Source organism: Oryctolagus cuniculus, chromosome X (assembly GCF_964237555.1).
Source record: "Oryctolagus cuniculus chromosome X, mOryCun1.1, whole genome shotgun sequence".
Classification (NCBI taxonomy): Eukaryota; Metazoa; Chordata; class Mammalia; order Lagomorpha; family Leporidae; genus Oryctolagus; species Oryctolagus cuniculus.
Genome location: NC_091453.1, coordinates 63,734,269 through 63,749,519, shown reverse-complemented (window position 1 = coordinate 63,749,519; position 15,251 = coordinate 63,734,269). Strand labels below are relative to the sequence as shown.

At 39.7% G+C, this 15,251-nt stretch overlaps 1 pseudogene; it reads left to right on the top strand.

Moving 5' to 3' along the window:
* LOC100352801 (CGG triplet repeat-binding protein 1-like) overlaps nucleotides 1–4,465 on the top strand; it is an 86,810-nt pseudogene extending 82,345 nt beyond the window's left edge.
* Nucleotides 4,466–15,251: the final 10,786 nt, after the last annotated feature.

The window sequence follows — 15,251 nt, the reverse complement described above, 5'->3', positions numbered from 1 at the left end:
ATATTTAGAATTCTTCTCTAAATATTAGGCAAGAATGCTCTTAGGCTTATTAATATTGGGAATTTATTAATAAGTGTATAGTGATATCGTATGGCACCCCAAATTCTGGTAACATATGTGGCATCCCATATGGTGCTTCTGGGGAACTTCAAGGGGCCACATTTTCATATATATTTTAGGGGGTCATTTCCGATATCATATGGCAACCCAGATGGGTCAATTTATGTTAATTGGCTTGGGGCTCATGGAGATAGCAGGGGTCTCCTGGAGACTGACCGTCTCCTTAGGGGCTCAGCCTCCCCTCCTTTGCTAGTGGTGGGTGAAAGCTTGCACCCACCCTGAAGGTGTGATTTGAAGCTACAAGGTCACACATGCAGCACAAGAAGCTATTAGTCGGGAGATGCCAGTTGGTCTGGAGAGAGGTTTTGTTGGGGACACTCTCCCCCTGCCTAATAGCTCTAGGCGTGGAAAGGTGCCTGCATAGCCTCTTGCCCTGAGGACTGAAACTTTCTGTGATAACTAAAGAGCATCCTGTGGTTAAGATAACATGTGCCTGCTTGCGATAACTATGTCCTGCCACCTGACTTTCAACCCTGAACAGATTCTCAAACAGCTCCTCTTTCCCACCCCCTTCTGCTTCCCCTAAGAAGTATATAAACCCCTGTGTACAAAATAAACTTTGCAGAACTCTTGTCTTGCTGCCTTCCTTGTGTCTCCTGTCCCTTCATTCCTCCTTCTAGGTGCTTGGCCCTAGTTGACGTCCCGCGGGACGGGACAAGGTTTTCCAGCCACAGCTGACACCTTGTTTGTGAAGGACATTCTACCTATGTCTGAGGGGCACACAGTCTCCCAGCCCCACTGGACGGCCTCAAACTGTATACTAGCCAGCATCACAAGTGACTGGTTATAGTGCCTTCAACCCGTGAATCCATCTCAGCAGCAGACAGCCCATAGCTCTGTAGGCTTTGGTCCTACCCTCATGCTGCACTTGTTTTGATAGGTTGTAGGCTCCATGTTGATATCAGCATTTGTGGCCAAAGACTCAGCTTTTGTGTCTTTCCCAGCCACAGGAGAGATTTGCAGGGACAGGCTAGCCCCTTGTAGACACCTCCCTAGTTCTTTCTAAACAACACACCAATTATGTATTTAGAATAAATTTGGGCTTGTGCCATCCTCTAGAACTGAAAGAGTGGCAGCACATCAACTGCAGACTTGTGACAAAATTAGAATTAGAGTTCCAACTAATATTTAAACAGAAGTGTCCATAAGCCCAGAAAAATCAGCAGACTGCTTAGACTTCTGGGAAGGAAAGTCATAAACATTGTCAGATTATGAATATTAGTAAAAAATACTTAATTCTTCAATGCACCAACAGCATCAAAAACTTTCAGGGAACCATGACCTCACTTAACAAAATAAAGTGTCAAAAAAAAGAAACAAGTAGGAACTCATATTTTCAAATATGCACATGAAATATTCAAAGTAGCTGTTTTGGCTAATCCTCCGCCTGCAGTGCCGGCACCCTGGGTTCTAGTTCTGGTTGGGGTGCCGGGTACTAATCCCGGTTGCTCCTCTTCCAGTCCAGCTCTCTTACTGTGGCACGGGAGTGCAGTGGAGGATGACCCAAGTGCTTGGGTCCCTGCACCCGCATGGGAGACCAGGAGGAAGTACCCGGCTCCTGGCTTCATATCAGCCATTAGGGGAGTAAACCAATGGAAGGACGACCTTTCTCTCTCTCTCTCTCACTGTCTATAACTCTCTCTCTGTCTCTCTCTCACTGTCTAACTCTGCCTGGCAAAAAAAAAAAAAAAAAAAAAAAAAGAGGAGGGAAGCAATTTAATACTCTAACAGAGAGACTTGACATAAAGATAGAGATGTTGCAGTTGATTTCTCAACAATGTTGCAGTGGATTCCTTTCTGAGAGGAGGAGCGTGGTGGGGGCAAGAGGCGCAGAGTCACCACACAGAGGCTGCTTGCCTCAAGCCCACTTTCACTCGACTCCTGGGGTCTGTATGGTGACTCCACACCTCTTGCCCCCACCACGCTGCTCCTCTCAGAAACGAATCCACTGCAACATTGTTGAGAAATCAACTGCAACATGGAAGTAATTAAAAAAATCGAACAGAAATCCATTAACTGAAAAGTATATTAAACAATATTTAAATATGATAGAAGACATCAATAGCAGAATAGACCAAACAAAATAATTTGTGTACTCGAAGGCAGAGTATTTTAAAATACACAGAAGACAATAAAAGAAAGCAGAATCAAGAAGAAATGATGAAAGCTTATGGAAATTTATGAGACAACATTAAAAAGTAATTAAGTTATTGGAGTTCAGAGGGACTGGATAATGCTAAAGAGATAGAAAACATATTAAAAGAGAAGATGGCAGAAAACTTCCCAAATACATGGCAATTTCGGTATAAGATAGACAGAGTTCACCATGTCTACCCCCCAAAACATTACAACCAGTTCTCCAAGGGTAAAGGCAAAAAGAGAATCTCTCCAAGTTGCAAGAGACAGGAACTAAATAACACATAAAAGTGCCTCGTTCACCACACTGCAGACTTCTTGGAAAACACCTTATAGGCCAGGATATGGAATGAGATTTTCAAGACAGAAGAAAAAACCTGAAAATTAAGAATGCTGTACCTAGAAGTGTTATTCTTTAAATACGAAGGAGAGATAAAAAGATTCCCAGGAAACAAAAGTTGAGAAAATACATCACCACTAGAACTGTTTTACAAGAAATGCTAAAGGGAATTCTTCCAACTGAAAGAGAGACTAATAAAAGAGAAAATATGAGAAGCTAAGGTAAGAATAATGTGGGGAGCAATTCGGACTAGACTAAGTTACTGGAATTAAGACTTATTCTATGCATCTGCTCTCCCACAATATGGCGCTGGGAGAGAAGAAAACAGCTTTTACACAGCTGCCTCCAGTTCAACCAATAAACTGTAGGACTTGCTCCTGATTGGAGAGCAGCGTACTCGGCGTGTGGGCAGCCGAGTTAGGATTGGCGGAGGAGGACTATAAAGGAGGAGAGAGACGGCATGCACGAGGAACATCTAAGGGGAACATCTATCTGAGGGAACACCTGTGCAGCCCCCGAGAGAGCCGGCCGGCGGTGTGCTGCTCCCCTGCGGAAGTGGGGAAAGCGGCCAGGGGGAACCGCCCTTCCACGGAGGTGGAAGGGACAGTAGCCAACCCGGGAAGGACCAGCAGCCAACCCGGGAAGGACCAATAGCCAACCCGGGAAGAACCAGCAGCAAACCCGGGGAGGGCCGAGCAGACGAAAGAACAGCGCAGGGTCCTGTGTCGTTCCTCCACGAAGACGGGGAGCGACAAATAACAACACAAATTCAGAATACTTTAATACCATAAACATGGTGTATAATCCAATAGCATGTTAGAATGAAGACTAAAACAGCAATTTAAATGATAATAAAGGCAATAGTAGTTAAGAGATAGGCAATATAGAAACATGTAAAATGTGACATCAAAAACACAAAATGTGACAGGAGGACAGGGAGGGGGTGTGGCAAGAGACAAGGCAGCCTTCTTGGGTTGGATCTGGTGCCCGAGGCACGCGCTCCTCTTTCACACCCTGGCTGTGTTTGTCTTCCTTCTTTCCTTTCCAGCAGAAGCTCCTCCATTTCCCCCGATAGCAGCCCCAAGCCCACCTAAAGGCACGCCCTCCCAGCACGTCAGGGGAAAAGAGGTTAGCAGCCCAGAAACCATCCATCGCCACTTGTTGAGAAACTGATCCGAAGGCGTCTCCACGTTTGAACAAACAGAACCTGCCAGCATTTGGTATGTGTCTGGCTTTGTGCTGGAGACCATTCACACCTGAGTGCCAAGACAAAAAAAAAAAAAAAAAAAAAAAAGAACAAACAAGCTAAAAACTACTGGAAACTTGTCCCAACCATATTACCATATTCAAAGTCAAAGTGGAAAGATTTGTAGCAAAAAAAAAAAAAAAAAAAAAAAAAAGATTTGTAGCAACAGCACCACCTGCTTGGAACTGTTCTATGACCACTTTGGATGTGACTTCCCTGGATGGAGTCACTGAGTTCAGAGAGGAGCAGCATACAGATGGAGGAGAGCTCTTCCGCATTTCCTGCAACGTGGGGTGCTCTAAATCACGTCTGCAAGTCTGCCGTTAGTGACCACCTCAAGTCAAAGACTCATTCCAAGAAGAAGGCAGAATTTGAAGAGCAAAATGTGAGAAAGTAGCAGAGGGCCCTAACTGCATCTCTTCAGTGCAACAGTACCATGCAAACAAAGTCAGTGTTATCCAGGACTTGCGAAGATGTTCCTGGAAGCCAATGGGCCACTTGAGAAAGGCCCATGCGTTCCTGTCTGGCCATGTGAAGAACGGAGGCTCCATACCTAAGTCAGAGCATAGCTGCCTGATGGATCTGAGAAGCAAAATCAGCCCCTTAATTCACAAGATTGTTGATAAGGAGGTTCCACCATGGTGATCAAAATAAATAAAGTGGCATATTAAAGTTGTGTTGATTGTGTGGCTCATTTTTTATATTTATTTCATTTAAAATCATGTGATGCAGAATAGTTCTGCAATGTCTATACAGTGACAGACAAAAAAAAAAACGCAATGCAAAACTCGTTAATTTTAGTCATCAATGGAATAAAGCAAACGTTATTAGGTGTAGAGTATAGGAGAATTCCTGAAACCTGATGGGTATCTTTAAAACTGATGGTTTTTCTCCTGAAATGTTTGTGCATGGAAGAGCTGCCCGGCTTTTTGACCCTGCTGCCATGTATGTTTATTTCTTGTGAGATTACTTAATTACTTGGATTAAAGATTACTGTAGGAAATTGAAGCTGCTGGAGGATCCTCTTCAAACAGGAAGGGGTGATGGGAAACTGTTCTTTATCTTCAACTCCCTACAGAAATGATTGTATTTCAACTGTGATTTAGTTGTATTTGAGGTAGTTACCTTAACTAGCCTTCAGATCCTCACAGTCTCTTTCCCCTCTTTCAAATTTATTGTATTCAGTAGCAGCTTCAAGAGACCAAAAGATTAAAATCTTTCTTTTAATGTCAGTGCAAAAATCCATGGGAAATTTTGCAGTGACGATTTTAGTCTCACTATGAACACATTTTTGAACCACAGTTTTTGGTTTGAGCATCACCTTGCATTTGCAAACTTTCCTTTATGTTTTAGTGTTAAAAGACTTTGGCATTTTTCAGAAACAGCTGTTTTAAGTTTATTTTTATAGACTTCTAATTCAGGGTATCAAAGTGACCATCTGATTGTAGATTTTAGATTTACTTTCATTTAAAAAGTAAGCCTGCCACACACACAAAAAAATCATTTGTCAAAATTTGAATTATACCAATTTTTCTCATGTTTGGTTCCTTTGAAGTAGCACAGTAAATGGTTACAGAGTGCTCTCATTAGTCAAGCACATGCATGGGGAGACCAGCAGCAAAGTATAACCACAGTGTGCTTGGCTTTTACTTCCTCTAGAAAGGAATTTGCTGGCAACCATGTTCAATTTGAATTGTCTAAGATAGTAGATGATCTAAGCAGCTAGGGAATTAATTTTGAGTTTTAAAGCACTAATTTCAGAATACAAAAATAAGGTTAGCTGTACAATCCTTTCAATAGCTTGAAATTTCACATAAAATTGTTTTGGTATTACTTTGCACTAAACACAAACATATAGTGGCAGAATAGCTTTCAGTCATCCTCAGCAGCAAACTGGACGATGTTGCACTAGAGAAACATCCAGGACATACATTTGAGTTTCTCATAGTTATTACTGATATGGTAATCATTTATATCTCGGGTACCTACTTTTTCCAGGCTCCCAAATGTCTCTACATTCACTATAGCTAGGAGCATAGTCAGTCCTTCTGTTATGATCATATCATGTCTTTAGAAGACATCTTGTGAGGTTTTAACATTAATGTTTCTTTACTGATTCTGGTTCCCTACAACTGGTTAGCTTTGTCTCAGTTTAAAAGGGCAGGATGATTGTTTTAGCCTACACAAACTGGTGCAAGTCCAGGAAAATGTTTGGTATATGTTAAATACCAAATGAGAATGGCTGAGGCATATACCACTTTGGAGGTATAGTGAACGTGTATGCAGAAGCTTTCAGTCTTAACTACATAGTGTTGCTGTGATGCTATACTATTGGAAAAAGAACAACATTTTTCTGTCTTTTAAAAAATTTCATTTCTATTTATTTTGAGAGTCAGAGTTACAGACAGAGAGAGGAAAAGACAGAGACAGAGAAATCTTGCATCCACTGGTTCGCTCCCCAGATGGCCACAATGGCCAGGGCTGAGCTAGACCAAATCCAGGAGCCAGGAGCTTCATCCTGGGTTCCCACATGAGTGTCAGGGGCCCAAGGACCTGAGCCATCTTCCACTGCTTTCCCTGGCCTTTAGCAGGGAGCTGGATCAAAAGTGGAGCAGTCAGCACTCAAACCAGTGACAATGTGGGATGCTGGCTTCACAGGTGGAGGCTTTACCCACTATACAACAGATCAGGCCCCTTCTTTTCTAAGTGATACACATAAACATAAACTTTATAGTGTTTCATTTATAAACAGCCTTCTTCAATATGTGCTTACCTCTCAAAGCCTGATAATATATCTTTCAGAGGTTCATATACTTTTAAGGTAAATAGTTACTAGGGTGTTTAAATGTTAAATTTCTCGTTGATTATATGGGCATATAGCAAGCCTGAAGGATAATGTAATCATTTTGTGCTGGGCAAAAATTTAGAATGATTGTGTATGAGAGCCTATGTATTTATTTTATCCATTATCATCCTTGATTAAAATGTTTCCATTTGTTTTGTTTTTAATAAAACAAATGATACTTCCAGTTAATGCATTTGGCCCTACTGAATTTTCCGGGACCAGAAAACTTTAAAGAAAAAGTTCTGCATCTTATAATTTTAACCGATTATTAGCTTGGTACTTATTGCTTAAAAACTGTTGTATGTACAGTTGGAGAGGTCTCCAAGCTGAAAAGTTCATTTTGTCTGAAAGAATTTGTATGTGAATGTTAATGGAAAGTAAATGTAAGCAAAATACAATTTAATGTGGTCCAAAAATTCAAAATATAAGGAGAAAGAGAATGCAAATGTATAATTCTTTATTGCTACTTTTATCACTTTCTTTCATTATTGGTTTCTTTTCTTCTCTTTATAAGCAATATTTATATTGTTTTGTGGGAAAATTGGATATTCACATGGTGAAGAATGAAACTAGAACTTTTTCTCTCATCATGAACAAAAATCAATTCAAAATAGATTAACATCCTAAATGCAACCCTGAAAATGTGAAAATACAGGGGAAAAAAAACAAGAGCATTTTCAAAGCATTGCAAGGTAAGGATTTACCTCTTGGTGTTCAGTCAGTCGTCACCGATCAGGGAGAACATATGGTATTTGTCCCTTTGGGACTGGCTTATTTCACTCAGCATGATGTGTTCCAGATTCCTCCATTTTGTTGCAAATGACTGGATTTCGTTGTTTCTTACTGCGGTATAGTATTCTAAAGAGTACATATCCCATAATTTCTTTATCCAGTCTATCGTTGATGGGCATTTAGGTTGGTTCCAGGTCTTAGCTATTGTGAATTGAGCTGCAATAAACATTAGGGTGCAGACCTCTTTTTTGTTTGCCAATTTAAATTCCTTTGGGTAAATTCCAGGGAGTGGGATGGCTGGGTCGAATGGTAGGGTTATCTTCAGGTTTCTGAGGAATCTCCAGACTGACTTCCATAGTGGCTTGACCAGTTTGCATTCCCACCAACAGTGGGTTAGTGTCCCTTTTTCCCCACATCCTTGCCAGCATCTGTTGTTGGTAGATTTCTGAATGTGAGCCATTCTAACTGGGGTGAGGTGAAACCTCATTGTGGTTTTGATTTGCATTTCCCTGATTGCTAATGACCTTGAACATTTTTTCATGTGCCTGTTGGCCATTTGGATTTCCTCTTTTGAAAAATGTCTATTGAGGTCCTTGGCCCATCTCTTAAGTGGGTTGTTGGTTTTGTTTTTGTGGAGTTTCTTGATCTCTTTGTAGATTCTGGTTATTAACCCTTTGTCTGTTGCATAGTTTGCAAATATTTTTTCCCATTCTGTCGGTTGTCTTTTCACTCTCCTGACTGTTTCTTTTGCAGTACAGAAACTTCTCAATTTGATGCAATCCCAATAGTTGATTTTGGCTTTGACTGCCTGTGCCTCCCGGGTCTTTTCCAGAAATTCTTTGCCTGTGCCAATATCTTGAAGGGTTTCTCCAATGTTCTCTAGTAACTTGATGGTGTCAGGTCGTAGATTTAGGTCTTTAATCCATGTTGAGTGGATTTTTGTGTAAGGTGTAAGGTAGGGGTCTTGCTTCATGATTCTGCACGTGGAAATCCAATTTTCCCAGCACCATTTATTGAATAGACTGTCCTTGCTCCAGGAATTAGTTTTAGATCCTTGATCAAATATAAGTTGGCTGTAGATGTTTGGGTTGATTTCTGGTGTTTCAATTCTGTTCCATTGGTCTATCCATCTGTTTCTGTACCAGTACCATGCTGTTTTAATTACAACTGCCCTGTAGTATGTCCTGAAATCTGGTATTGTGATGCCTCCGGCTTTGTTTTTGTTGTACAAGATTGCTTTAGCTATTCGAGGTCTCTTGTGCCTCCATATAAATTTCAGCACCATTTTTTCCAGATCTGAGAAGAAGGTCTTCGGTATCTTGATTGGTATTGCATTGAATCTGTAAATTGCTTTTGGGAGAATGGACATTTTGATGATATTGATTCTTCCAATCCATGAGCATGGAAGGTTTTTCCATTTCTTGGTATCCTCTTCTATTTCTTTCTTTAAGGTTTTGTAATTTTCATCGTAGAGATCTTTAACGTCTTTGGTGACGACTGACTGAACACCAAGAGGGAAACCTGTTGGAGTGAGGTGGACACTATGGGAAATGGTGGCTTGATCAGCATAGCCCTGACTGTTAATGAACAACTAAATACATTATCCCTCTTAGTAGTTTTTTTATCTGTTCTACTTAATATGGCTGGTTTATGATGCACAGTTATTCTTAAGTGTTGAAAATTAACTGAAATGTGATCCCTGTTGAACATGGTGGTGGGAATGGGAGAGGGAAGAGATGTATAATTTGGGACATGCTCAGGCTGACTTGCCCCAAGTGGTGGAGTTGGAAGCATACCAGGGGATTCCAATTCAATCTCATCGAGGTGGCATGTACCAATGCCATCTCACTGTTCCAGGTGATCAGTTTCAGTTCACAGTTGGTCATGGTGAAGGGACTGGGAGTCAAAGGGAGCACATAGACAAGTCTAGTACCTGCTAACGCTAACTGATGGAGTAAATAAAGGGGAGAGTGATCCAACATGGGAAGTGAGATACTCAGCAGACTCATAGAATGGAAGATGTCCTAAATAGCACTCTGGCCTCAGAATCAGCCCTAAAGGCATTCGGATCTGGCTGAAAAGCTCATGAGAGTATTTCAGGCATGGAAAGCCAAGACACTCTGGCAAAAGATCTCTGCGAGTGAGATCCCAGTGGAAAGAACAGGTCATCAAAGAAGGAGGTACCTTTCTCTGAAGGGAGGAGAGAACCTCCACTTTGACTATGACCTTGTCTAAACAAGATAAGAGTCGGAGAACTCAGAGGGCTTCCATAGCCTTGGAAACTCATGACTGGAGCATAGGGAGATTACTGATGCCATAGACAGGAGTGTCAATTGGTAAAGTCAACAACAGGAGTCACTGTGCACTTACTCCTCATGTAGGATCTCTATCCTTAATGTGCTGTACATTGAGATTTAATGCTATAACGAGTACTCAAACAATATATTTCACTTTGTGTTTCTATGGGGGTGCAAACTGTTGAAATCCTTACTTAATGCATACTAAACTGATCCTCTGTAAAAAAAAAAAAAAAAAAGAAATTATCAATTCCCAACTTGACTCTCACTGGGATTAAACATGACAATAGGTCTGCTCTGATTTCATCATCATTTAAAAAAATCATCTATTATTTTTCACTTTATGTTTCTGTGTGGGAGCAAACTGTTGAAATCCATACTTAATGTATACTAAGCTGATCTTCTGTATATTAAGATAATCGAAAATGAATCTTGATGTGAAAGGAAGGGGAGAGGGAGTGGGAAAGGGGAGGGTTGTGGGTGGGAGGGACGGTATGGGGGGGAAGCCATTGTAATCCATAAGTCGTACTTTGGAAATTTATATGCATTAAATAAAAGTTTAAAAAAAAAAAAAAGAAAGGTAAGGATTTACCTGAATCAGATCCCTAAAGCAGAAGAAACAAACAAAAAAAAATAGGCAAATGGGATTTCATAAAATTTAAGAGCCTTTGTACATCAAAGGAAATACTCAGAGATTAGAGAGACAACCCTAGAGTGGGAGAAAATATTTTCAAAGTATACATCTGACAAGGGGTTAATGACACAAATACATAGGGAACTTAAACAATTCAATAGAAAATAATGATAAGAGCCCAGTATAAAATGGTCTGTACATCTATACGGACATTGGTAAAAGGAAGAAAGGCAAATGATCAAAAGGTACATGTAAAAATGTTCTGTATCACTAATCAACATGGAAAAACAAATCAAAATCACAATAAGATATCACCTCAATCTAATAAGTTTGGCTAGCACAAAATCAGTTGTCGAGGATGTGGAGAAAAGGAAACCCCTGTACACTGTTCATGGAAATGTAATATAGTGTAGCCATTGTGCAAAACAGCTTGAAAGTTCCTCAAAAAATAGAAATAGAATTACCACATGAACCAGTAAATCCATTCTTGGGTATTTAGCAAAAAAAAAATTAAATCAGTATGTTGACAAGATACATGAATTTCCATGTTACTGCTGCACCATTCACAATAGTCACAAAACCAAAACAATTGAAAACTCCCACCCAATGATGAATGGAAAAAGAAAACATATTACATAAGCACAATGGAATAGTGTTCAGTCATACAAAGGATAAAATCTTGTCATCACCAATGATATTGACAGAATTAGAGGTCATTATATTGTATCAGATAAGTCAAAACACAAAAACAAGTATTATGTGATATCAATCACTCACCTGGAATATTAAAAAAGTTGATCTCACAGAAATTAGTCTAACGGTGGTTAAAATTGAGAAGAATATAGAGGACCAAGGGATGGGGACAGGTTATTTAATGGATACTAAATTGTAGTTAGGAATAAGAAGCACTGATTCCCTATTGCACAGTAAGGTGATAGATAATGATAATGTGCAGTATGTTTTTAATAAAAAATAAGCTAGTAGAAAAGAATTTTGAATATTTTTCACCATAAAGAAATGTTAAGTGGTTGATGAGAAAAGTACACTTACTCTTACTAGCTAGTACATATGTACTCTTGTATATAAATACCATCTGATACACTATAAATATGTACAAGCTTATGTAAGTTCAAATTTTTAAAAATATAAAAAAATAAGAATCATTCATAAGAGTATTGAGGAGCCTACACAGTGAGGCCCTTTGAATTAGGGTTTTGACAGCAAACTAGTTGGATTCCTGCCATATTAATTAAATAAAGCAATAATCAAATAAACTAGATAATTGAATGAATTAAATAAAGGAAACGAAAAGACTGCTATAATTCCTTTCTGCAAGAAGTCACATGGTAAGATGCTGCAGAAGGACACGATTTTGGCAGCTGGTGCAATTGAAGACCTTAAGTAACAGTAGAACAAAGTCTTAGTTTGGGATTAGCTATCTAATGCGGTCCTTTACCAAATGTGTTTCAGCAGCTCTACTCCAGGTAATGTAGAAACTACTGATTGTCATGGAAGTAGTGAGAATTTTCTTGAACTCTTCAGACATGCATAATATTTGATTCTGAGAGAACATGATTTAGCCTCAAGATGGCAGCCTCACTACATGAGTAGTACTTAATGTATTTTTGATGTATTTAATACATCAAAAATGCATAGAAAGTGGAATTAAAAATAAGTTTATTTTGGTATAGATTTTTTTTAAAAATTCACCCACAGCTCTTTTTTTTCCCAAAATATGTATTTTGTGTGAACTTTTGAAAACACTTTGTATTTGTATAGTATCAATTTAAGGACTTGCCCCATGAAGGTAATAGTGTTTTAACTGTGATTTCTTTATTACAATTGCAAAAATTTTGTGCACTTGCACCACGTTGAGTATTCTGACATGGGTATATTTTATTAAGGTAAAGTAATAGCAAGAGAGGAAAGTTAAATATCTCATAGGAGAAAGAACTGAATAACAACTCATTTGGAAGGGAAGCATTGAAAATGTCATCACCGTACCAATTATTTTGAATTATTAGAACACCTTTATATATACTTTCTCATCCATTCTTGCAATTAAGAAGTATAAACCAATTTTGGAGCAATTATTTATTTTTTTTAACAGGCAGAGTGGACAGTGAGAGAGAGACTGAGAGAAAGGTCTTCCTTTGCTGTTGGTTCACCCTCCAATGGCCGCCGTGGCCGGTGCGCTGCACCGCACTGATCCGAAAGCAGGAGCCAGGTGCTTCTCCTGGTCTCCCATGGGGTGCAGGGCCCAAGCACTTGGGCCATCCTCCACTGCACTCCTGGGCCATAGCAGAGAGCTGGCCTGGAAGAGGGGCAACCGGGACAGAATCCGGCGCCCCGACCAGGACTAGAACCCGGTGTGCCAGCGCCGCTAGGTGGAGGATTAGCCTATTGAGCAGCGGCGCTGGCCACAATTATTTGTTTTATAATGTAACTATTCCTTTTCAATATTTTTTCATGTTATTCACTTGTTTTTGACATATTGACAATATAATTTATATTAAATCTTATGATTCGTTGGTTTTAAGATTCATCACCTGTCACTTTATATTATTTTTTGACATGTTAATATTTAATCAAGTCCTCATTATCTTGGAATGTATCCTTGAGTACTTATTTTTATAAAGGTCAAGTATTATGTTCACAGAACCTTTGCCCATATGAGAGTGACATTCCATTCATTTCTAGACGAAATGTTTATTGCTGAAGAAAATCTGGACACATTTTACATTGCTTATTTTGGAAGTAAATGTTTAGTTTTCTTTATTGCATGCTTGCTTTTAGAATTTTTAAATTGTCTTTTTTTTAAAGATTTATTTATTTAGAAAGTTAGAATTACAGAGAAAGAGGGAGAGACAGAGAGAGAGAGAGAGCTCTTCCATTTGCTAGCTCACTCTCCAGATGGCTACAAAAGCTAGCAATAGGACAGGGTGAAACAAGGAGTCAGGAGTTCCATCCAAATGTCCTATGTGGGTGGCAAGGACCCAAACACTTGGGCCATCTTCTGCTGCTTTCCCAGGCCATTTGCGGGAAGCTGGATCAGAAGTGGAGCAGCAAGGACTCAAACTGGCACCCACATGGGATGCTGGCATCACAAGTGGTGGCTTTACCCAATACACAACAGATCTAGCCCCTAAATTTATCTTTCAAATTAAATTTTATAGAAATATATCTACTTATGAGATTTAATATTTTAAAGATCTATTTAATTGAAAGGCAGCATTACAATTACACAGGAAGAAACAAAGCAAAGAGATCTTCCATTTGCTCATTTTTTAAAAGATTTATTTATTTATTTGAAAAGCAGAGCTACAGAGAGGCAGAGAGAGAGAGAGAGAGAAAGAGAGAGAGAGAGAGAGAGACATCTTCCATCTGCTGGTTCACCCCCCAGATAGCTGCAATGGCAGTAGCTGGGCAGTTCCAAAGCCAGGAACCAGGAACATCTTCAGGGTCTCCCAGGCAGGTGCAGGGGCCCAAGGACTTGGGCCATCTTTCACTGCCTTTCCAGGCAATAGCAGAGAGCTGGATCAGAAGTGGAACAGCTGGGACTCAAACCTGCACCTATATGGGATACCAAGATACTAGCACTGCAGACAGTGGCTTTACATGCAATGCCACAGCACCGGCCCCCATTCATTCTTTAAATGACCACAATTGACAGGGCTGGCCAGGCCGAAGCCAAGAGCCAGGAACTCTATCCAGGTCTTCCACATGGGTGGCAGGGGCTCAGGTGGCCCATGTCATCTTATGCTGCATTCCTTGGTACATTAGCTGGGAGCTAAATTGGAAGTGAGGCATCTGGGATTCAAGCTGGCACTAGGATATGGAATGTCATCATCACAAGCAGTGCCTTAACCTGATGTGCCATAATACTGGCCCCCTCATGCAACTTATTTTATCCATCTCCCTTACATAACTTAATGTCATGAATGTCCCTTTTAAAATATTCTAGTCAATTCTTTCTTTATAGTTAGATTGAAGGAAAATTAGGGAAATCATTTAAGATACAAATGAATTTTAGGATAACAAGAGACTCTTAGAATGTTTGATAAGTCTTTCTGTGATTCACAAGTATAGTAATTCAGTATCTCTAAGTGATATGGACTTTATGAATCATATTATATATTAACCACACCCAATGTTCCCTTGCCAATCTTAAGGCAAAGCAAGCTCAGGACAACTTGTTAAAATGCCTTGAGTTTCATCTCATAGTATAAGGAGTTAAATGGGTAATAGGCAGTCAGGGTGCTCCCCTGGTATAAATTTGGAATTTCAAGGTGTCTGCTCCCCCACTCAAAAGTTTATCTTTAGCAGAACAAAGTATCCTGCTTCATTATGAATCTCTCCATTATCTTTAACAGATCAAGTAATCTCCAAATTTACAAATTTACCATGAAAATAGCAAGGAAGTGGTGATTCCTCCCCCATCCTTCCCTATGGTTTTTTATCATAAATAAGCCAGAAAGGATGGAGAATTTTAAATCAGGTCTTTTGCTGAGTTTGCTACCACCTCCTCGTTGATTGACAGTTTGGTCCCCAAGATTGTACTTCAAAACTTCATTATCACTTGCCCTGTGGGTCTTCCTTTCTTGGAACCCCCCCTCTTTGCTGCTCTGGCAGGAGGTTTCCAACCTAAATAAATCCTACTTTACTTTCACCACCTTGTCTGCCTGATAATTCTTCTTTTGCAAGAGACAAAGCCCTGAGGCCATCTCTTAGGCCGCCCTTTCCCCATAACAATAGGATCTACTTTGTAAGCTTTTTCCTGTAATTACCAGATCCTGCATGTACTCATCTTCTAGAAATATATTAACCTGAAACAACAAGATGAGAAGAATTCTCCACAAGATTTGTTTTCCAAAGAAAAGTATTTTTGAGGGGAACAAACT